Source organism: Furipterus horrens, unplaced genomic scaffold, assembly GCF_987537825.1.
Source record: "Furipterus horrens unplaced genomic scaffold, mFurHor1.1.pri manual_scaffold_1, whole genome shotgun sequence".
NCBI classification, from domain to species: Eukaryota; Metazoa; Chordata; class Mammalia; order Chiroptera; family Furipteridae; genus Furipterus; species Furipterus horrens.
In genome coordinates, this window is record NW_028327171.1 from 6395862 (window position 1) to 6421336 (window position 25475).

The following is a 25475-nucleotide window of genomic DNA, read 5'->3' on the forward strand; positions in this document are numbered from 1 at the left end:
CCAGGCACTGGCCCCTCCACTTTGGGATTTGGTTTCCAGCTCTTCCTACCTTCTCTGGAGACTCCTGCCTGGGCCTCACGCCCACCCTTGGCATCCATTTCTCCCTCTGGGCTGGACCGCTCCACAAGCGCGCAAACATGCTCTCATTTCCCACCTAAAAAGTCACAACAGCCTTCCCTTGACACCCCTTTCCCATTTCTGTCCCCTTTGCACTGCAAACCCTCAGGGGAGTTTTATATATTTGTCTTCTGAAGTTCCTCTCCACTTCTTTCGGAAATCCTGTTTCATCAGACTTGGGTGACCCCCACTCCATCAGACGGTACTTTTCAAGGTCACCGATGCTGGGTCCGTGGTCAGTTCTCAGTCCTCACCTTGCCAGACCACACACCTGGTCTCGCTGCTCCTGGTGCAGTTCTCGTCACCGGCTTCCGGGATACCTGATGCTCTGGGTTCTCCTCCTTGCTGGTCACTCCTCTTCCATCTCCTTTGCTTGCAGTGTCCTTTCTTTGACTTCAAGTATGGGTGTGCCCAGAGCCCAGCCGCCTTTCTTCCCTGGCTCTGCTCTGGTGGCCTCATCCAGCCTTGGGACTTTAAATGTCTGTCCTTGTCGATGACCCCCCCTCCCGCCCCCGTCTTCAACCCAGAACTCGCTCTTGCTCACACCTCATACATTCCACCGTGAACTTGACATTGCATAATGACACATCGCAAACGGAACTTCCGATGGCCGTTCCCCTACTGGAGTGTGGCCTGGGATGGTTTAAGTGGCCACTCCACCCTGGCTCAGAGATGAATGAGCCCTAGAATGGGTGACACTGGGTCATGCTGGCTGCTACATGGAGACATTTGCTTCTAAGATTTCTGAGGCTCTTGTGCCTATCACTTACCAGAAGTGGGGCTGCCCAAAGAACCGCCTCTGCCACTAATGTGCCAGGTGACCATCAGTCTTCCCTGCTTTCTGGCTTTGAGTTTCCCTGCAGACCCGGTTCACTGTCAAACTCTAATATTTTACCTACCAAGCCATCACGGTGTGTCATTTCTGTCACACTCACATACAAGGAAAGGTGTCTGGCCAGAGTCAGGGGATGCAAACATGTGCTCCAGGACTTAAGGGGCACAGCTGCAGGTTGTCTAACACAATCAACCTTAAATCTAAGTGGAAAAGTTAATTCCATAACCAAGTGTAATTTTGGTGTCACACTGGTTTGCATCATCTGTTCTGCTACCTCCCTTCTCTGGTTTAAGGCATGGGTGCCTGATACATGCAGAGTTCTGATGGCCGGAGCGGCATTCACGCAGCCTGGCCCAGAGATCCCGCTGTGCGCATGCTCTGGGGAGGGCAGTGCGAGGCCGGGGGTCTCAGAGCCCCGTCCTTTAGTCTGCAAAGAGATGAGTCAAAGAAGCAATGACACCCTTAGTTAACTTCTGCTTTGGAAAACATCAGATTGGGGAGAATTGGCTTAGTTTACACTTGGCAAACAAGAAATCAAGAAAAATTCAGCATGACTGGAAATCACTTAATGCCAATCCAGGAGACTTTGTGGTCAGATTTTTTTTTCCCTAAGACACAAGAAATTAAAGTAAATTTATATGTTACTGAACGATACTTGAAAATCTTGTCTTCCTGTATTTTAGAGGGTTCTACTAGACTCTTTTGTCATATTTAGGGAGTGGGCATATGATTTATTTATGGTTTATTAGTAATGGTAGACATTTAATAAAAGTTAAATTACTAAACTAACAATGTACTTACATTGGTTAGTTTTAATTTATAGATAGATGTGATAAACATGTGCTTTTCCTGAAAATTCAGCAATGTATGGATGACGTTTTTTTTTGTTTTTTGTTTTTTTTTAACATGATGTTTTATATTTATTTGGGTTTGGGAAAATATTTTTAAAATTCAACTTTGATTTTATATATGTTTAGAAAACTATGTGGAACAACCTTGACATACTTTGTAAGAGATGGAGATTCCTTGTGTTACTTGGATTTTTAAGCAAAGAAATGAGGCTCCAGCTCTTGGAGGGTCCTTCGCGGGCCGCAGGGGCTGGTGAGCGGAGAGGGTCGAGGTATCCCAGTTGGGAATTATGCCCCGGGCGTTACTCAGCAGGTATCCCTCACCATTTCCTTTCTCTCAGGAATATTTATATTTTAAAAACACTGTTATTTCAGTTTAAGAAAGCAAGCCTTGTGGATGGATATGACCGTCCCTTTTGAATCTTGAGGTATAGATCGGATCCTTGATCTTTCCCAAGTGTCTTTAAATGAAAATAAAATGACTGAAACCTATGTGTTTTCTTTGACTTTAAGGTGTACTGGCCACAATGCTTGCGATACTGAAGACCTGGAAACCACTCTTCATCCTCACTCCTTGTGTGAACAAAACAAGTTGGGGGGACAGGCTGCGGGGGGCAGGTGCATGTGGGGGGGCATGCATGCCGGGGGTGGGCGGGGAAGGAGAAAAGGCCTGCTCTTCCCTACCCTGTGGACAGGCCTTGCCCTCCAGTGTGGGGCTGTCCCTGGCCCCCCCCAAAGGCATGTCCTGCTCCACCTGTCCTTCCCACTTCCCCTCCCAGACTCGCCCCCCACCACTCTCGACCCACCCCTTCTGTAGCTCCAGTCTAGAACATTCTGGAACAATCTCACAGCACACAAACACGCTCTCACTTCCCATTCAGAGACAACTTTCTGGGTGCTGCATCCTTTGCCAGTACGGCCCCCTTTCTTCTTTTCCCCTTAATACCAAAACGTCTCCAAAGAGCAGCCTTCCCACCTTCCTCAGGCCCTATTTCTGCTCACCTTGCCCCTGTGCGGGGTCATCCTGCTGCGGGCGCCGGTGCTCTCCATCTGGCTGCTCAGTGGGTCTTGCTGGAGGCCTCAGTGCCACCTGACACCCCTGAGCCCACCTCCTTCCTCCTCAGGCCCCTCCCCTGGCTTCCGAGACACCACATCTTGCTGTAGTTCCTCCCGTCCCCTGCTGGTTTGCTTGGCTGGTTTTTCCCTTCTGAACCCTGCCAGCCAGCATTCTGGAACACCCTGGGGCTGAGGGCTCAGACCACCTCTCTGATCCTCTCGGTTGACACTTGCTCTAAGTCGAAGGACTGGTGTCCACGTGCACTAATCAGCCCGGCTGCTGTAGCAGAACACCACGCACTGGGGACTTAAACAACAGACCTCAGTTCAGGAAGCTGGAAGTCCAAGGTCAAGGTGGCCGCCGGGTCGGTTCCTCTGAGGCCTCCCTCGTAGATGGTTGTCCTGTGTCTTCACGGGGTCATGTGTGTGCCTGTGTCCTCACCTCCTCTTACAAGGACACCAGTCAGATTGGGTCAGGACCCACCCATATGGCCTCTTTTGACCTTCAAGGCCTTCTGTCCTGTAAATACAGTCACATGCTGAGGACTTCGAGTATTGCAGAGATGCACTTCAGCTCATAGTAGGCCCCTCCTCTTCCCCGTTACCCGCCCCTTGTTCTGTGGCTCTGTTTCCCTTGTGCCGCTCATGGCTACCATTTCTACTTCTACTGTCTCTCTTCTCCAAAGTCTTGGCACTTAAAGCAAAGCCTCTCACCCAGGGATCCATTTTTCTGAACAAACGAGTGAGCGTATGATTTGTGAGGACCACGCCAGGATCTTTTGAGCCGGAGGGCGGGCCTGGGTTTCCAATGCCAGGACTGAACAACAGCGAGGCTGCCAGGTGGGGTCTCCAAACGGGCGAGGGCGATGGGAAAAGAGCAGTGACACCTGCCTCCCGCATCCCGTGTCTGAGGATGGATGTGGGGGCGGGGGTCCCAGTGCCAAATGTGCTCCCCCGGGTGCCGTGGCGTGCGCTTAGCAAGCGGGCGTCCTCTCTTCGCCTTAGTCTGAGGAGACGTGGTGGTCTCAAGGACAAAGTAAGACCACTCATCCCTCTTTCATGGGACCGGATGGAAATCTTAGGGGAATATGGGCTATCTTAGTTGGACCCCTGAAATTTTGGGGGACTCACATAGGGTCACAAGATTTCTAGTTTTTTTTTTTTAATTTGTTTATTGGTTTATTTATTTATTTTTAGAGAGAGGGGAAAGGAGAAAGGGAGGTAGAGAAACATCACTGTGTGGTTGCCTCTCACTCATGCCCCCAACTGGGGACCTGACGTTCAACCGAGTCATGTGTCCTGACTGGGAATCGAACCAGCCACACTTGGCTCGCAGGCCGACACTCAAGCCACTGAGCCACAGCAGCCAGGGCTAGTTTTTCTTTTATGTCCTTTTTTAGTAGTTTATTTTCATTGTGTCTTTTTCTATTACCATATATTTCCCCCGATAGCTTCTTCCACCTTCCCCACCTCCCCACTCACCACGCTGTTGTCCATGCCTGTGAGTTCTTTCTCTTTTTTTTTGTTTTATCCCTCCATTAGTTTTTCTAATACAGCCATTAAAAATATAATCTCTTTTCTTACCACTTTGTATCAGTCCCATCTGGATGCCCCTTTTACGTGACAGTTTCTATTCAGATATTTCTGCTTCGTGAAGATGTAAAGTGCTCTTCATATTTTAAATAACAGTTTAGAAAATATTGCCTGAGTGGGGATGTTTTTAATAATAAATGAGAGAAACTTTCTTCAATGAGCTTTAGTCCAAGGGGCCATTTGTTAGCCCACCTGGCTGCCTGGGTTCCTGGGGGACCGCCCCTACTCCCGAGAGGTCGAAGGGGGAGATGGTCTGTAAGTGGAGGGGACCCCAGGAGCTCCCTGGCAGGCGGTTTCTCCCCTGCTTTTGTTTGCAGAAAACCTTGTTGTGTCTCACTCTATCAAGTCCTCTGCCAGTGACAGAGGCCAAGGTCTCTGCAGTGACAGCCTGTAGGAGGGGAGAGAATCTTTACCAGCTCGTATGGGTCAATCTCCACAAAGCCCTCTGATTGGTTGGCGTGCGTCACGGCCCATGCCTTAGGTCAGTCGTGTTGCTGATAGAGGAGCTGTGGTTGGCCACACTTGAGCCATGGCCTGTTCTTGTGGCCCTGAGGGTCGTAGACCGTGACTGACACAGGGTCATCGGAAACACGTGGATTAGAAAGGGGGAGACTTTGCCCTATGGGAAGCCTGCTGCCCAGACCAAATGACAGCGGTCCACCAAGAGGTTGTCTGGCAAAGCCGCGAAGGCAAAAGGAATGAGGCTGCAATGGTGAAGTGACAGAGAGGTGTGCGTGTCTTGGGGAGAAGAGCCCCTCTTACGCGAACCTGGCGACAGCCGTCGTCAACCCCTTTGCATCTCACGGCACACGTAACCCGAGTACTAAAATTCTGCGGCACACCGAAACACCATATATTTTTTTGCCAACCTGACAAAACATAGATATAGTTTTGATTCATTCACACCAGATGGCTATATTGTTATGTTGTTTGTTGCCATTTTTTAATTTAACAATCTAAGGGGAAAGAGGTCAGTGCCCCTGACTAAATAGTCAGGTATCGCTGCCTTCAGATACACTTCTTAATCAAAAAGCTGTCTACTTTTTCTGCCCACGAGTCCACTAGTCCTGCAAAGCCTAAATGGTCAGCCAATAATAAGCATTTAGTAGTTGGTTTATGTACATTATTTCATTTAGTTCCCATTTGAATAGCTACTAGAATTATGCCCACTTTACTAATGCAAGACAAAGTGACTTGCATTAGATGATTAAGAAGTCAAAGGAGAGCCTTGACTGGTGTCCTTCAGTGGATTGAGCACCAACCTGCAAACTGAAAGGTCACCAGTTTGGTTCCCAGTCAGGGCACATGCCTGGCTTGTGGGCCAGGTCCCCCGTTGGGGGCTTGTGAGAGGCAACCAATCGATGTTTCTCCCGAACATCTATGTGTCTCTTCCTCCCTTTCTCCCTCCCTTCCCCTCTCTCTGAAAATAAATAAATAACATCTTTCAAAAACAAGGAAGCCAAAGGAGAAATGAACTGTGACGTCAATAGCTCTCCTCACTTTGGCTGGGTGATTTTCTCACTCCACACAGAGTTGTGAGTGAACAAAGGAATGTCCTTTTATCGTGATGAAATCCTTATTCAGGTGTACTATCCCATGAAGCAGGACTATAAGGTGGTGAAAGAGTCACTTAGGTAGAAATCCACAGTGGTAACTAACTCCCATGACTATCTTTAGATTTCTGGGAGGTTCTAGTTTACGTGTTCAGAGTTACAGCCAGTGTCTATGAACCATGACCAAACAGTCTTCTCATCGGGCCTCTGCAGCCACTCCCAGCTCTCAGGTGACAGATATTTATGTTTTTTCCTCTCATGGTTTGAACAGGACTGCGGCCCTGAAGGCTTTTTCGGGACACTGGCCTTTGTCAGTGTAGATGAAGATTGGAACTCAGCTATTAGATTTCTGTCCAGTGATGAGAACTGGCTGCACCTAAATTAAGACAATATTTTGATTAGTGCTTTTAACAGCAATGAGTTTAGCCATGCTTGCTCATCTCAGCTGGGAGGCTAATGTTATCAGACAGAGGGACCTTGCAGATAAACAGGTATTACTCCCTCATTCTAGAAATGAAGAAATCCAATTAGATCTGACCTGTCTACAGGAAATTGTTAATGGAGGGAGCTGGGTAGCTAATTAAGCCAGATTAACTAGGAAGCTGGAGCTTCCAGATGCCCCAGGGGACAGCTTCATCCTCTACCAAATGGATACTAATCCCCAGCGGGCAGGAAGCACCATCAGCTTTCCAGTTTCCCCAGGGGACGACTGGCTTGTTCTCCCAGATTACTGGTGAGAGGAAAAAGCAGTAAAGGGGAAATTCCTTTGCTGGGAGCACAAGCAGTAGAAGCCAAGATGGTGCAGAGGGAGGTCCTTCTATTAAAATGTTTGCGCTGTAGGAGCCAAGATGGTGACACAAAGAGGAGGAGTCTAACCTGGGAAAATCTGGGGAAAATACTGGATAGGAGAAGGGAAACAAAACCCCAGAAGATGCTGGAAAGGGATTGGATAGGGGGAGGGCCCAGCACAACCCTGGTGAAGAGCCAGGAAAGGGATTGGTTAGTTTGAAAGAAAGTCTGCTCTCTTCCAAACCCAAATAGATATAATCGACGTTTCACAAAGGTCGGAGGTTCCCTTGTTCATTTGCATGGGCTCTGTCTCCAAAGCAGCCGTTGCAGCCCAGACAGCTGCACAGGCCAAAGTGCAGGCCGAAGCGTGGGCCCAAGCACGGGCCAGTCTTGGCCCAGGTGCCATCAGGCCTTAGCAGAGACGTGCAGGTGGGGAAATGAGACACACGGAAGTTCTGCATCTCTGGGCCTTGGCCCTCCTGCGTCCGACAAGTGTGGGCGCAGACCTGAGGCCCCAGAGGCTGGACTTCTGCAGCAAGATGGAGCTGAGCCTCCTGGCTGTGGATAAGACATTGGCACCTGGGAGAGCCCTTTGTTTTCACTCCAGTAAACCTTGCCACACGTGCTCACGTCCTTCCACGCGTGGGTCCTGAAATGCTTTTCTCTTGACCTCACAAGAACTCATGAGTCCTTGGAGGGATCCGATTTCCATTAGCAATAAGACAACACCGTGAACAAGGCCTTTCTACTCATTTCTGTATAAGTATACCTATTTTGGATTTTTAATGCTACATTTTTTTTCCATAGCACTTATGATATCACATTTTTAAAAAAAGCCTTATTATTTACTGACCCTGTAATACGTAAGGGTAGAACTCAAACTTAAAACTATTCCACCCAGAGACTTAGAAAGCTTAAGTAATTTGCCCGAGTCTGTCTTCTTCCGCTCGGGCTGCTAAAAAAAGTACTAGAGACTGGGTGACATAAATGACAAAGGTATTTGTCACAGTTCTGGTGGCTGGAAGTGCCAGCAGATTTGGTTCCTGGTGACCCCAGTTCCTGGTGACCTCCTTACACGGTGGAGAGAGAGAGGGAGCTCATCCCTCTTGCGTCTCGTCTTACAAGGGCACTGATCGAATCGTGAAAGCTCCACCTGCATGACCTTCTCTAAACCAAATTACCTGCTAAAGGGCCCACCTTCTAATACCAGCCCCACTGGGAATTAAGGCACCAGCATAAGCATTCGGAAGGCGGGGACATAAGTGTCCGTAGTGAGATCCTACAGCTAGAAGCTGACCCTGGAGTTCTAACTCCAGCTCAAGTCCGAGCCCAGGGCACACCTCTCACGGTAGGCACGGTGATATTATACGCTTACGTTTCCGATAGTTAACTCATCTGCCATCATCATGCATTTGGCCCCCTTTGCCCTCTGCCCCCTGCTATGGGTGGTGGGCACACAATGCAATATATAGCTCGTGTATCACAGTAACGCACATTTGAAACCTACCTATATGACCCTATATGACATTGGTCACCCCAATAAACTTAATTAAAAAATTTACAGTAGTTTACTGACTGCCAATTGCTACACATTCACCCATCAGCTTTTTGTTGAATGCTTGTCGCATGCCAGAGCTTCTGTCCTCATGGAACTTATTTTCTGTCACAGGAAATGGTTAGTCACAGGGCAGTGGACAAGGGCCTTTGGTTCGGCTCATGATGGGCGCGGCGGGTGCGCTTGAGAAGGTACCTAATGTATTCCTGGGGCCAGGAGAGCGCTGCAGAACACGTGAAACTTCCCCTGGATCCTGCGCGAGACCGAGCCCCATGGGAGGAGCACGCGGGGAGAGACAGGAGGGTGTGCAAGGGCTGGATGTGAGCAGGAGCACTGTGAGCTGGAGAAGGAAATATTGTTCGATCCAGCAGAAGCAGAGCCCAACGGGGCAAGGTTTGTCGTGGACAGAATGTGTACCTCCCAGGGTTCCTGTGCTGCAGCCTCAGTCCTCATGGTGATGGGATTGGGAGGTGGGGCCTTTGGGAGGTGAGTGGGTCAGGGAGGTGGAGCCCTCATGAGTGGAGTGGGTGCTCCGTGAGAAGAGACGTGAGGGAGGCGGCCTCTCTTCCGTGTGAGGATTCAGCAAGAAGGCCAAGAAGGCGCCTGTCTGCCTGAAAACCAGGAAGAGCGGTCTCCCCAGGAACTGAGTCAGCCAGCATCTCGATCTGGGACTCTCAGCCCCCAGAGCTGTGAGAAACACAGCCAGCCTATTGTATTTGCTGTGGCACCCGAGCTGACCGAGACAGGTGAAGAGTGACTGTCCCAGGCGGGGTAGGCCGGAAGTCCCCCGCCCAGGTCCCCCAGATGGTGACGATGACGACATGTCGCAGCCGTGATGATTTACGTTACCCGGCGAACGGATTTTGCAGATGTAATTCAGGTTCCTAATCAGTTATCTCTGAGTTAATGAAAAGGGAGATCATGTGGGGGACCCCAGTCTAACCACATGAGCCCTTTAAAGGGAAAATTTTTTTTCTGGCTGGTGGAAGAAGGGGAAGTCGGAGCGGTTCCAAGTTTGAGGAGGACACAGCATACTGTCACTGGCTTAGAGACGGAGGGAATGTGGGCCTTGGCAGCTGACAGGAAGCTTGGAAGTGGGACTTCAGTCCTACAGCTTCCAGAGACCCAATCTGCCAACAGATTGGATGAAATTGGAAGTGAATTCTTTCCCAACGCTTCCAGATAAGCGTGCAGTCCAGCAGACACCACGTGACGGTCCGTGCGAGGTCCGTAGCAGCACATTCAGACTCCTCGCTGCAGAGCCAGGAGATAAAGTCCTGTCATGTGTTACACAGCAACAGGAAATTAATTTTCAAGCCAACGACCATGAAGAGGCTAGTGTGACCTTGACACAAACTTGGCAGGCACAGCAAAAGAAAGGAAAGTTGTAGACCCATCTCACCTATGAAAATAGATGTAAAAATCATAAATAACCCACTACTGAAATGGATGTCGCAGTACATTAAAAAATATGAGAGTATTGTTCAGTATCAGAGAACGTGGTGCTGTGATTTACAGTAATAGGGTGTGTTAGAATTGGCCCTGGCTCCTGGAACGGAGTTATGATGTAATAGCAACTTTAATAAGACACAATGTTGTGTCTCACCGAAAACCCTGGGCAGACGGTCCAAAGCTAGTACTGCTGACTCAGCAGTCGGAAGTGACCTCGACTCAGTCCTGCCTTGCCTCCTTCAACACCTGGCTTCTATCTTGCCATCCACAAGGCTTCTGCAGCCCCCACCTTTGTGATCCATGCCCGCTGGCAAAAAGGAAGAACTGGTGCAGCGAGAGGCATGCCCCCCATTCCCTCTCCACTGCACCTGCTCCCTGCACCTTGAAGGGCACGACGCGGAAATCACATACACTTCTTCAGATCATAGCTCATTAGCCAGGCCTTGGTCATGTGGCCACCTCTAGATGCCAGAGTTAGGGGAACTATTGCGTGGCCACGTGTCCCCTGAAACTTTATCACAATGAAAGAAAAATAGCGGGGGAAAACTAGTTCTCTGGCCCAAAGAAGACCAAAAAAAAAAAAAAAAAAAAAAGATTTTCTCATTAAATGCAGATAAAGCATTTATGCAATAAAATTAAACCTTTTGTATCAGTCAGGGTCTCCAGAGAAACAGACTAATACACACACACACACACACACACACACACACATTTATTTCAAGTAATCAGCTTACATGCTTGCAGGGGCTGGTGTTGACGTAAGAAGGCCCAAACCTGTAGAGAATTATGAGAGCTTATTAGTGTTCATCTGAGCCAGCTGACGAAATGTCAGGAAGCAAGATCTCAAAATGCTCTGAAGAGTGGCAGTTTCGCAGCTCTTTTTATACATTTCAAAGTGAGGAGGGAGCTAAGAAAGATTCCATGGAGGTGGGAGAAGGTAAGGAGGCGAAACCCATGACTGGACTCCAGGACGGCTGAAGAGAGTGTGCGTTCCCCTGCGGGTGCTCACACCTCAAGGGGCTGGAAAACAGGGGTTCCTCTGGCATTTGAAAGGTGTGTTCACCTAAATGCGAAAGAACAGTGGGCAGGGCTTGCTTCAGGCCAAGATAAACCCTTCCCTAGGGAAGTTATGGGCTTGAGGTGTGACTCCCCACTGTGACCCACCCAATTAGGAATTTGTGGTCAGATCACCCCAGGAGGGTACTTCTGGTCCCTGAGCTTGGGAGATGTATTTGTTCACACCGGCAAGTCTGAGAGCTGACAGGTTGGTGACTCTCAGGCAGGAGCGGGTGTTTCAGTCTTTAGGGGGCGTTTCTCTTTCCCTGGGAAACCTCTCCATTTGCTCTTAATGCCTTCAGCTGATTGGAGAAGGCCCAGGCACTTGGAGAGCATAATCCGATTTACTTGGAGTCAATGGACTGTGGATGTTAAACACATGTACAAACTAGCTCCGCAGCCACGCCCTGATTAGCGTTGGATTGGGTGACTGGCTACTCTAGTCTAGTGACGCTGGCACATTACACTGACCCGCCTGCCAAAACCAACATAACAGCAAGCAAGTTATCATCTGAAAGGCATTTCCTTAGCCTGGTAAAGGTCATTGTCGCACACATTGGTTATCTTCCGTAGCTCCGTATTTATGCATATTTTAGGCTGCTCCGCATCTACATCTTCTTCCTACATTTACAAAATCGACCTTTCTGTGAGTCTTGGTGAGAGGCTAATCCTGTCTCCCACGTTGGAAATCCAGAGGGCATATCCCGTTTGAATCCAATCCTCCCGGCCCCAACCACTCTGATTTAAGCCGAGGCCACTGCGTGCTTTACCAAGGACCTTGATCAAGGATGGATTTTACGCAGAAGCAGGCCTTGTCTGGGGCTCTGTCCCATGGCAGGTGCAGAAGCATTTGGCCAGCACCCTTACCAGGCTTGAGCCACTCCTTGGGCCCTGGGATCCCACGTAGCCTCTTTGACTCCTGTCCATTCTCAAAGCCCGCCTTTTCAGTCTCGGCGTGGATTCTGTCAGAAACCTGATGTCTCTTTGCTGTGGCTGCCTTTGTGGTAAGTTTAGCTTCAGCCAGTGTCTGTTTGTAACCATAAACCCTAATCGGTATCTACAGAAAGCATACAGCAGAAATCAAACTCGAGAGGGAACCTAGAGACGCACTGCCTTGTAAAGAAATGTTTCAGAATCAGAGGCAATATTACTCTCCAGGGGACATTTGGCAGTGCCTGGAGAAATTTTTCATTGTCACCACCTGCCAAGGTGAGCGCCTTGCTATCTAGTGGGTAGAGGCTAGTGGGAGGCTACACCTCCCGCATGAGGACAATAATGCAGAGATTTAGAAATCCTGCTTTAAAGTAAAAAACGAGACACGGAGGCTTGTTACCATTGTTTCTATTCAGCATTATACTGGGAGACCCAGAAAGCACAACAAAACAAGTAAAACAGAGATATAAGGACTGGAGTGGAAAAAAATAAAATGTTTCCTGTTTGCAGATAATATAACCAGATATTTGAAGGTAATAGTAAGAAAAACTAGTAAAACCGGAAGTAGCTTGTCAAGGTCGCTGGATCAGTGTATAAAAGTCAATACTATGCCAACAACAACCACTGAAAAAGTAATACCTTCTGTATTGTTTTTGTAACTTCTTGTGAGTCTATAACAATTTCAAAATAAGTTTTAAAAAGATAATTATTTAAAAATTTCTTTAGCAACAGCAACGATAAGCTATTTAAGAATAATTAAAAAAGAAGAAAGAAAAAGAAAGAAAAAGATCCATGATACAAGGAAGAATATTATGTATTGTTAAAAAATAAACTTATACTGCAAAGTTATTTTTAGGTGAAATATTAAATACAATTTCCCACATAACAACAACAGCAAAAGAATAATTTAACAATAATATGTAAGAACATCTTAAAGAACAATCAGAATTAAACATGATGGGGGACCCAAAACAACATGGAATTTATTTATAAAAAATTGTGTATTTATTCTCACATGTTTAAATGTCAGTCACCTTCAAAGTCCTCTCCATGTGATGTGAAACACCCACTGAGACTCTTTTTTTTCCCCTGTTCAAAACAGTTTTTGAACTCATCAATTTTGATGCCTTTCAGTGCTTCTGCTGTTTTTTGTTTCACCTCTTCTACATCAGCAAAATGTTTCCCTTTGAGCACTTTTATCCAGGGAATCAAAAGAAAATGTCACTCTGGGGGAGACCAGGTGAAGAGGGAGGTTGGGGCATGTGGGTCAGTCATGCTGTTTTTGGTCAAAAACTGCAGAACACTCAGCACAGTGTGGGCAGGTGTGCTTGTAAGTCACCCATCGTGAAATGGGAAAATGTGTTGAAAGAGTCTTCAAAAATATTCACTGAAGCCGAATGCAGCCTCTCACAACAACGCCAGCTGGCATGCTGACACAGATGGGTTCCTAGAACACTCACTGAGTGAGAGAAGCCTGTACTACAAGGGGCCTGCCCTCCAGTAGATAATTCTGGGTTTTTTTGTGTCCTACCTCATCAGTGGAGAGACATGTTATGTTTGCAAAAACCTGATGTAAGATGTCACTTCTAAAATTCATCTACATTCAATGTAATCCAACAAAAACCCCAATAAATATTTTTATAGGACCTGAAAAACTGGTCTTAAAAATAATATGGGAGGGTAAAGGGCCAAGAATGCAAGGAAACTTTTGAAAAATAGAAGTGACCTCTGGACAGAGAGGAGAGGACATGAGATGCAAAGGGCGGGAAGAAAGACAGGCAGAGAGGCTTGTTAGTAACAGGCCTAAGAAAACATGTAAACTGTGGGTAGCATGTACATAGGTGTTTGTTAACTTTTTTTTAAGAGAGAGGAAGGGAGAAAGAGAGAAAGAATGATGTGAGAGAGAAACAACAATCTATTGCCTCTTGCATGCACCCCAACGGGGACCAAACCCACAACCCAGGCATGTGCCCTGACCAGGAACTGAACCAGTGACCCTTCGCTTTGCATGACGATGCCCAGCCAACTGAGCTGCACCGGTCAGGGCCCGTTTGTTAATTTTTAAAGAGCTATAAACAAACACAATCTTGCTCTGGCTTTTCTTCACCGGTTGGGTTAGAGGCAGGTAAACCGGAAGCAAAGGGGTCCAAGGTGTTAATCTATGCAAGAGGAAATGACCGAAGCCATGGGGATACTTGCATGGAGCTACTTAAGGAGTGAGATTCACAGACCTGGCGGTGAATTAAATATGGGGAATGAGAGAAGGAGGGGAACAGGATGATGCCAAGGGTTTCAGGCTTGGTCACTTGGTAGACGGTAGTGCCATTTTCTGGGACGGAAAACAGAAGGGGGACTGAAGTTTGGGAGAGAAGACAGTGAGTGTAAGTTTGGACGGAGAGAGTCTGTGATGGAGGGGCCATCCCAGGGGGGATTCTGGGAGGTAGTTGACCACACAGGTCTGAGAGACCAGGAGAAACACCTGGGCTGGAGTCCTCAACCTGGGAAACAAGATCCTAATAGAAGCAACAGGAATGAATAAGAGGACCATTACCGGGTGAAATTTGGTTTGCCTAACTTTTTGTCTTATTTTCAAAGCAAAACTGTAACATGGTGAGTTATAGAAAAAGAAGCTAATTGGTAAAAAAAAAATGATGAAACTTCAAACCCAATCAATTGAAAATAGCACTGTACCAGGATAAAATGAAACCTTTCCACACACAGTCTCACCTGACTTCACAACAACCCTTGATTTGGGCAGAACAGGGGCTTTTTTTCCCTTTTGCAGATGAAATTAATTGAAACTCAGCAGGCTCATGACTTGCTTCAAGTTTTTTTTTTTTTAGCTGATTGGCAGGACGGGGAATGGGACCGGCTTTTTTTAATCCCACGGCACCAAGCTGCTTTTGTCATCCCCAGATAAAAGCTAAATTGTGCTCAGGATACTCTGTTTGTTAAGGCAAAGACAAGTGTAAATGCCCTCCATTTCAATACACACTAAAGATACTGGGGGTAAAATTAAAGGTATCTTTTTATGGTCCTTTGCCTGGGGATTCCTTCCTTGGCGCCCTCCCCTGAGAGCTCCCACGTCATCCTATGACCTCTAGCTGTGAGTTCTCAGTGGCCTTGGCAGTTCCCCATTAAGAGAGACACAGAGTCACCAAATTCCGTGTAAAGATGCCTCTTCCTGGGAAGACAGGAGCTAGGTCTCCCCCGCTGCTAGATTGAGGTCATGTGACCAGTTCTCACCAGTAGGCTGTCAGCAGAAATGTTGGCGTGGCCTCTGGGTTTAAACAGAGAAGAACAGGTGTGAGGTCTCCAGGCTTTCTCTTTGCTCGTGGTAGTGAGTTTTTAGCCACTTGATGAAGCAGGAGCAACTCCAGGTCGGAATTGGCTTAGGTCTCAGTGAACCACAGAAACGCTCTTTGATATTAGTAACAGAGGGCGCACTTGATATTGAGCTAATTATGAAACATAGTGTGTGTTTCCTCCACAAAATCCTGGACGGTCACAGTGAGCAGGGGTGTGTAATCAATTGAATATTTCTTTTTCTCTACAGCTTGACACCAGTATATTTTACTTGCTTCATAGAGACCTGTATTGCCATTATAAAATGGCCAGGCAGACTCACATGAAGAGAAGCTAAGCAATATTTGTAGCTTTTGCAAATGATCAAGATGGGACCAAATATAATACCTGGATTAGGAAAAGAAGGAAGTATGTTAGAGATTGAGGTCACCAGCCATGTGACTGACAGATTTACTTACAGGAAGGCGTGCTAGTCGGTGGGATTACAATGTGCTCTCCACGTCACGGAGGATGGAGGCATTGCTGAATGACCCCATCGGGGACACAGGGAGAGGCAGGTGACCCACAACCCTTTGTATCACTCAAAGAAATCCTTTCAGTCAGCCATGCACCTTACCACCCTTAGTTAAGACCTTTGCAAACAAAATAAACAAGAAGGAATGTTTTTCTCCCAGCAATGTGATAATGCAATACTGTACCGACTACATGTGTTTATAGAGCGTGAGTTTGGCAAAGGGCACAGAGCGACCTACAGGCAAGTAAGCATCTTGAGTTTGTGTCCTGCTAATGACGTGTGAGGCACAGGCTCCTTTGGCCAACGGCTCTGGGAGGTGGGCAGAGGGGTTCCATCCCCATTTCCTGGCAGGACAGATAAGATTCGGGCACCCGTCCCCGCCTCACGTTTTCTAGTGCTCCATTTCCTGTCCTGCAGACACTGCAATCTTGTGGCTTTCCCGGCCTTCCTTGCGATTGATTTGGGGCCAGCTCCTTCTGGCCAAGGACCCAAGATGGAAGACAGTGAAGGGCCAGGATGTCTTGTTCTCTCTTCTCTTTCCCACAGGAGTGACCTTGGAAGTCATTCTTCCAGCTGACAGAGTCGTCCCTGACCTCCATTGCACTTTCCATGAGTGAGAGGTGAAACGTTATCATGTGAAGTCACTGAAATTTCAAAGTTTATTTTATTAATTCATCACCACACGTCTTATCCCGATTCATACAATCACTTCCTTCCCACCCCTTCTAAGTGTGTCGTAAGAGCTGTGTGCTGGGGAATCCGCAGAAACCGGTGGCTCTGGAATTGGAATGGAAGACTAGCAGTATCTTTTCTACTTTCTCATTTTTGTGAATCATCATATAGGCAGACTTAAGTCAATTGTTTTTATCAAAATGATCCGTGTACACAGTGTAAAAGGTCACACTGGTGCTATAAGGCTCTGCGTGTTGAGAACTGCAGTTCTACCCCCCACCCCCCCGCCCGGGACTGATCCCTTCTGCTATTTCTCTGAACATTTATGTTGATCTTTCTAATTAATAAGCTCAGACTTCTATGGCTTGTTTTGTCATTCAAGCCATTTTCTGTGGACCTCCCCTTACTGCAGAGGAGGGTTTAGCTGTCTCACACCTTCTGGCACTACCTTACCTCCCTCATGTTCTCATCACATTACAATTTTTGGTTCAGTACTCATTTGCTATTTATTATTTATGACCGACCATGTCCATCTCATTAACTGCTCGCAGTCTGCTGTGGTTACAATGACCTCTTTCCATGTAAGTTCCTCCTCCCCCACTGGAATTAACATCTGCCCATTTTTCCTTTGCTTAGTTTACATATGTAGCCATCAATAATTCTTCCCTCCTCATTTGACTGCCTGTCAATTCTCTTGCGTGTGGCCAAAGATAGTGGGTCATTCTTTTGATCCCACCCTGGTCAGATCTGGGAGGGTCGTCTTCCAGCCCAGTGTACACCTGGGATCAATGTCTTCCTTCTGCTTAGCTGACCCTCTTGTGTTGGTGGAGCACACATTTTTGAGTTTACAGATAAAGGTGCACGAATGGTAGAAATTTTGATCTCTTGCTTATGTGATATTGTGGCTTTGATATCTTGCTCAGTTGGCCCGTGCTGGTGTCGAGAGCTTGACTGGGTTTGCTTGATTGGGAGATGAGGATAATCTCCTTCCCAGTTTATCTCATGATGCACATGCTGGCAACTGTGAGGAGTGCTTGCCTTTGCTGAGGAACGCTGGGGGTTAGGGATGGCGAGGGCTTCTTTTTCACCATGTAACTTCTTGTACTATTTGGTTATTAGAAATTAATTGTAGACGCTATTTTATAGAGAACGTATGGTACATACACACAATGGAATATTACGCAGCCATGAAAAATGAAACATTGCCATTTGTGACAACATGGATGCATTTTGAGAGTATTAGGGGTATCATGCTAAGTGAAAGAAGTCAGATGGAAAAGAACAAGAACTGTATGATTTAACTAATACGTGAGACATAAAACAAAGAGCAACATGTGAACAAATAAAACAAATATACAAACAAAAAACAAACTCATAGATACAGACAACAGAATGGTGGTTGCCAGAGGAGGAGGGGGATGGGGGGGAAGATGAAAAGGGTAAATGGGGTCAAACACATGGTGACAGGAGACTGGACTTTGGGTGGTGGACACACAATAGAGGATACAGGTGTTGGATTATAATGTTGTACACCTGAAATTTATGTAATGTTGTTAACCAACGTTACCCCAGCATATTTAAGAAAAAATTAAGAAGAACTTCGGAAAAGATATTAAACAACAAAAAAATAGCAAGTATGAAGAACTTAAATTATCCCTTAATTTATTATGTATCCCATCCTATTTAACATTGTTTGGGCCATCTGAGCAGTGTATTCAGTGTGATACAATGATTGTGCCATTGCATAAACCCAAACATAGTGACCATAATTGCATGATAGAATGGAATCTTGCAGTGTTATCTCGGGGCTTTTGAAAAAAATTAATGAAGATTTGAACATTGTAGGGAAAACACACACATTTAAACCAAGTTTTGGCCATCAAAGGTTGAATGAAGTTGGTTTCAAACGGTCTTCTCACGTGCTGAAATTCTTACTGCTGACCATCACCGTTGTTGGCACGGCCACACAAAACCGTTCCCACAACGACAGGGCTCTTCTTAAATTTTCCCAGTCGTTCTAAACAGTAACAATGCAGGGGCCTCTCAGTGAACAATGAACAACAATAAAGACGATATTGCAACACCTACCTCCTATTAGACGGACCTCAGAGGAATGTGAGGAGGAAATAGTTGGACCTGTGGTTTTTTTTTTTCTGAGATGTTTTTGATTAGATGAAGCTCTCAGCCTTGTCCTTAGGTATGAGAGCACTTTTAATTATACAGATACTCACTGTTAATCTTTCCTGCTCTCCCCAATAACTGTGGGAAAATGGCCAATGAGGAGCCTCCATACACAAAAATAATTTAAAGGATGTTGGAAAAAGGTGAATTTCCGTGATTACCTTAATCTAGACAGTGGTTCTCAGCCCAGCTTAGACACTGTAATCAGCCAAGAAACTAAAAATACTGATGCTTGGCTCTCTCCTGAGAGATTCTGAATTAATTGGTCTGACTACATCTGAGCTCTGGGGTTTTAAAGCTTTCTAGGTAGTTCTAAGACGAGGACATGAGGATCAGTGCATAGGCAGCTACTGCCCTCTAGACACAAAAAAGTGGAAAAGGTTCTTGATTTTCTCTGATGGTTATCTGACTCACCTCCTCAGATGCTGTGATCTTCAGATATTTTATTATTTATCAATATAGGGTTTTTATTGATTCTTTAAAATTAAGTGTTTGTTGGATTTTATTTCTTCTTACCAAAGTAATACATGTTAAATGCTCCCCAAACTTAATTGTTCAGTCTTTGGTGTATGTTGTTTTTCTTTTATTTATGTTTTCACTTTAAAAAAGGCAGTATGTGCAACCATGAAACTTATGGACAACTTAATGACTAATTATCAGGTGAATGCCTGAAACCGCATTGGGTCAACTGGCATGCTAGAAGCGTCTCGTGTGCCCTTGTCTGAAGAAATAATTCAATTTTTTTGGTCATCAATTTCTTGCCTGTCTTTATAGTTCTACCGCTTACGTATACTTCCCTAAACAATACAGGTGAGTGAGTTTATTTTTTAGTTCTATAGCTGTGGTCTAATTAGCCACATGGCTGTATATTCCACTGCATGAATATACCCAACTGCGTGCCTCTTGTTGGTGGACATTGGGTTGTTGGCCTCTGTGGGTTAAGAACAATGTGCTGTGAACACTCCTGTTATGTGTCCTGGGGACCCCATACCCTCGTTTCTCTAGAGAATGCATTCCTAATGTGGACTCGCTGGGTCTTCTGGGATACGTTATCTTCAACGGTAATAGAAAAGATAAAATTGATTTCCAGGCTGGCTGTGCTGATTTAGGTCTGCGAGCAGTCTGAGAGGTCTCGTTGCTTTAAGTCCGCTGTAGAACTGAGTCCTGCCGAGCTCTTTTAGTGCTGATCAGAGTGTGATAACGTCAGTGCACAGGGGTATTCCCTTGTAATTTTCATTAGCATTTCCTCAGTTTATAATGAGGCTAAAAACGTGTAGCCAATGTTTTTGGGGCATTGTGTTATACATCTTGGCTCATCTTCTATTTTCTTGGGGTTTTATCTGCTGTTCCTTTTCTTACTCCTTGCAATGGATTCTTAGCTCATTAATTTTTGGCCTTCCTTCCTTTCTAATATATGCAGGTAAGGCTCTACATTCCTTCCTGACATAGCGTGAGCTACAGCCCTCCAGCTTTGAGATCCAGTATCTTCATAAATTTTCAATTCAGGATATTATTTAACATGTAAATGTGTTTATCACCTAACATATGAAGGTTTTCAAGATATATTCATTAGCTAGTATTTATGAGTGATGATATTCTTTTCTACCATTTTAATCTGCTTGCTCTATCACTTACTAAGGAATGTTAAAATTCTCCCACCATGATTGTGGCTTTCACTACCTATATCTTGAGGCCAAGTTATTAGATATGTACACATTAAAACTTGTTATATCATCCTGGTCTATTGAGCTTTGCATAATTTTAACATAGTAAGGCTTTTTGTCTTAGAGTCTTTAGTTGATTTTACTATAGCTGTATCAGCATTATTTTGCTAATTTTTTGCATGATTTATTTTCTCATCCTTTGATGTTCAATTCTAGTGTATCTTTAGATTTTAGGTGTGTCTTTTGTGAATAGCATAGAGTTATATTTTCCCCCTAATCAGACAGTTTTTTTGCCTTTTAATTGAAACATTTAGTTTGTGTATCTTTAGTATAATTACTGGTATGTTTGGATTTCCATATTATCTTCAGCTTTTTATTTTTTACACCTCTTTTGTTTCTTTTTGTCTCCTAGCTTGATTTCTAGTGGGTTTGATTACTTTTCCTCCAAATAGCTTAGAAATTATGATTTCTGATTCTATTGTTTTAGCGATAACCCTAGAAACCACAATACAGACACTTACTTGATCAAAATCTAGAATTAATCAATATTTTAATCTCTTCTTAGATAATGCAAAGCTTACACATGTTAATTATCTATATTCCTCTTCTGACATATGTTATTGTCACATATATTAATCCTCTTATTTTAACCCCACTAGTTGTTGCTATTTTATAGTCCATGTTTACTTATATTTACCCATTTCTGGTCCTTAATCTGAGATCACTTTCCTGCTGCCTTCAAATTTCACTAGATATAGCATATAAAGTATGCAGTGTTTTTTCTTTTAGTATATTGACTATTTCATTCCAACCGCTGTATGTCTTCCACGGCTGCTGCTGAGAAAGCAGCTACCAGTCTGCTATTGCTTCACTTCAAGTTTTTTCCTTTGTCAGGTATTGTGCAGTTTTATTACAAATACAAATTTATTTTCATCTATCCTCTTCGGGGATCGTTGGACTTTGTGAGTTTGTGCATTGGTGTCTTTCATCAATTTTTGGATCATTATTAGCAAATATCTTTTAAAATATCATTTGCTCTTTTCCTGCTTTGTTCTCCGTCTTAAACAGCTGCTATAATATTTCACACTGCCCTCTTCCTTAATGTATTTTTTATCTTTTTGTCTCTATGGAATTCTGAATAATTACTTCTAATATAGTTTCTAGATGACCAATTCTCTCTTCTGATAATTGACTATGTTCTTCAATTCATCCATGAAGCTTTAATTTGGTGATTGTATCTTCAGTCTTCATAGTTTAGTTAGTTCTTCTAGTACAGTACATTATTCTTTTTGGCCACTGGGTGGTTGCATTGTTCTATAATTTAGGTTGATGTGACTTCACTCCAAATTGTGTGAATGAGAGCTTTGGCCGCACTTGAAGAATATTCACAGAAACCGTGATTGTAGTCTACAAGGGTTATATTATTTTTTATCCCTAAACAAGATGTTGAATCTGCCCATGTGAATCCAACTTAAGTGTGGGTAACTTGTTAATAAATTTACTTATGTAGATTAGTTTCCTCAAATATAAAAATAGCATCGAACTGCTCACACAAAGACGTGGCTATGAATGTTTGTAGCAGTTTATGTTTATAGAATCCCAAACTAGAAATAACCCAAATGTTTATGCACAGGGAAATGATTAAATACATTTTGACGTACTCATACAATGCAACACCACTCAACAATAACGAAGAAACCAGTGACTGATACACGCGACATGATAAATCTCAAAAACACAAGCCGAGAAAAAGAAGCCAGAAACAAAAGCACTGATACTGCATGACTGCACTGATATGAGTCCTAGGAAAGATTAATCTCACCTACAGTGACCAAGAGTAGAGTAGGGGTCGCCTCGGGCGGCCAAGGGTCTAGAGTATGGACGTCTTTGGGGGGCTACTGGGCAGCTGACCACAGCCTGCCCTCAGGCTCCCAAAGATTCGTGTCCATTCCACAAGCAAAAAATAAATATTGTGAAGCACCTGCCTTGGGACTTACGCTCAGGGTGCCATCATGGCTGACGGGGCTTGGGGCCGGCTGACTTCCTTTGTTGTCTCTTTCACTCACACGCACTTGGTGGGGTAACTTGCTTCCCCAGCGAGAAATCGACAAAGGGAAGTTAGGAAGCACGGGCGGCGTTTCCCAGTGAGTCAACATCAGAGCTCAGCTGCAGACGCAGGACCGGCTGGAAAGCCTCGTCTCTGAGGCGGTAAATCTGCCTCGGAGAAGCGCACAGCCCAGACCATCAGAGACCAGAGGGAAGGCAGCCACGTTAAGGTGGTGATGGCCGGGAACCAGGTAGGCATCGTATGTCCGAGCCGGTGCCGGCCCTGGTGGGCGGCACCTGAGCACCAGGCTCTCCTACTCATTCAAGGGGCTGAGATCCATGGAGATTAAATGCCACCTGGGATGAGGGAGGAGGGAATTCACCTCTGGTTGGTGTCATTTACCCGGACGTGACCGAGATGACCCTAAATTAACAATGAATATTCTGCAAGAAGGCGGTAAGGGAGAGGATGAGATCGAAATTAAATCCAGACATAATAAACAAAAATAAGGAATGTTAAATCTGCGGCTCGCCTGAGTTTTGTCGATAGAGACACTGGCACTTCAAGAGCTCTAGCTGTTTGCCAGGCCCTGTGATGAGTAACTTAGGCTGATTATACCACTTAATAATCGCAGCCGAATGGGTTGTGGACGATTATTGTCAGAGAGGAACTCAACAATGGGAGGGTCAGGTGTGCTGGGATTTCTGAAGTGCATCTCTCTTCTTTATTTTGAATGACAGAAAAACACAAAGTAGAGTCAGACAGACATAAAAATATTTTAGTTTCTTCACCGGCTAATATGGTTGAGAGAATGTGTTTGGGGCCTGGGCCTGAACTTTAATTTTCGTGCTCATTCATCCACCACCTCTCCGAAGTCTAGACTTTCCACCTTGCCAGGATCCCCAGGAAGGAGGCTCTGGGACGGGGATTTCTGTGCAGGTGGGGATTGGGGGTGTGGAGGGGCTGTCAGGAACAACACCTGTGAAGGAGTGAGAACAGGACCGGGCAGAAGATAAACGGCCATATGGATGCACCCGAGTCCTTGGCTGACCTCCTGGAGAACTCTGAAACTTGGATGGCATTTCAGAGGTGCCATCAATAAAAAGTAAGAGAGCTGGGTTTCTGCATCCTGGCATCCCTGAGCTGCTGGATGCAGGGCACCGATAGACAGGGATGACCCTTGGATAAGGTAGCTTCCTTTGGTCAAGGGCAAACTTGAAGAGAACACAGCTGTGAGCCATTAGCAGGAACCACTCTGGCATCTGAGGGTGATGGTATGCATATGACTTCCACCCTCGAGTCCCAAGGTTATATGTAATACTTGCTGGGGACAGAGTAGCAGGTCTTGGTTGTTGATTTAGAGGGAATTCTGCACTTTGGAGGGTAGCACCACCCTTGTAGGGTATCATCTTCAAGCTGAAGCTTTACCGGCATTTTTGAAGGATTCTTGCATCGTGCTATTGGGTCAGAAGTTTCAGGGTGGTCCTTTGCCCACTCTCAAACTTCCTTTGCTGTAAAGTGGGTCCCTGGGTCCAGTGAGATGTTACGCAGGGTCCATATTGGTGTGTCTAATACCCTGGGAGCCCTCAGCTTGTGATGCTGCCCGAGGCCCTGCAGATAGGACAGGCAAAGTCACAGCGGCATCTGAGTTAGGCCAGTTAAGGTGAGTCACTCCCCTCCAGGCTGGCTGGTGGGTGTCTGCATGATGGTGCCACGCTGAGGGTTCGGGGCTGGGCTCTGCCGCTTGCAGGCTGATTCAGCAGAAGCAGGAGCTACATCAGCCCTGGCGAGCTGGAGCCCCCGTTGGGCCCGCGCCTAGCTTTCTTCCCACCTTGCTGCTCTGTCCGTGCATCTGTTGAGCCAGCTCTGGTGCGGTCAATGGCTGAAGAGGGCTGACCTCAGTTGGCCAAGTCATTGTATCTACTTGGCTGTCGGGTATGTCTTCATGGTGACTACTGCTTCGTGGATGCTGACATAGACCACAAAGATCTTTACACTTAATTTCTACTTCCACGGGACCAGCCACAGACCTCCTTGGCCACGGTCTTCAAATCTTTCCTCTTCCAGGCCACTCAACAGTGAGCTAAGCCATTCACGACTCCCGTGAGTTCATAGATGTTCTATCTGCTGCCCCATGCAGGATTTGAAGGTCTTCCCATTGGGTGGAACTCCCTCCCGTATCTTTTGGAGCCACTGCCGAGGACTTGGGCTCTAGCACAGCAACGGCCCATTTTCAGGTAGTGCCACGTAGGAAGGTGACTCATCTATGACCTAACCTTAGCCTTTTCCCTCCTCTTCAGCAGGAGATAAGGGACAGTTCTCATCCATGTGGGCACAGGTGTGAACTGAGGGAGAAATGCTGATGTCACAGAGGTCGATGACCTAGGGGTCCAGACCACCCACTTCCTGTGCATTCTGGCCCTGCGGTGCCTCATCTGTAGGTTCCACTTCCGTTGTAAGAATTATTTGCTGATTGCTTACCTGACCTTCTGAGCTTACGGGTCCTGACAGGACCCAGGTCATGGTGGGCAGCTGTGGCTGTGTGGCCATTTGGTGTCCATGGTCAGGGACTCAGTCTTCATCAGGACCCAGGAACAGAACAAGCACTTTATTTGTCCTCTGCAGTTGGCATGATCTTGCTCTAGAATCCTAGGGCTCTCTACTTCGTGGTTCTCCTGCTAGGCTGGCCTCAAGTGGCACCTGGTGCCTCCCCACCACAGATCCATGGAGGTCTGCCCGCCAGTATGGGTCAGGCGACAGGCACACTTGCCTGGACCCACTGCAGGTCTTTTCCTTCTCCAGGCTGCACTGAAGGATGACAGCTGCCATGTCACGCAGTCCATGTGTTGAGCAGTGGTCCCAAGTTTGGAATATGCCACCTCCAGAACCCAGAGCGGTCTTCTGGGCCTGTGCTTCCTTCTTAGAGGCGGGAGGCATGAGATGCAGTAAGTCAGCCTTTACTTTGGAGGCACTGTTCCGGCATGCCCCAGGCCATTGGGCCCTTAAAGATTGATTGATGTCTTGGATTCCCATAGCATTTTTTTCTCCCGCCTTCTGGAGCACATGTGTCTTGCAAAGACCTCCAACGTACTTGAGGACTATTGTGATGTTCTGAGCAAAGTCCAGATGGCCCAGGTCTTCTCAGATTACATTAGGACAGGGGTCAGGGGAGTTAATAAAACTCTGGGCAGAGCTATAAATAAATACTGTTATCCGTCCCATGTGGTATAAAATGCTTCTAATCCTCCTTCCTGATAAAGATGGAAACTAATGCCTCCATCACAACAAGGGCTGCATACGGTGT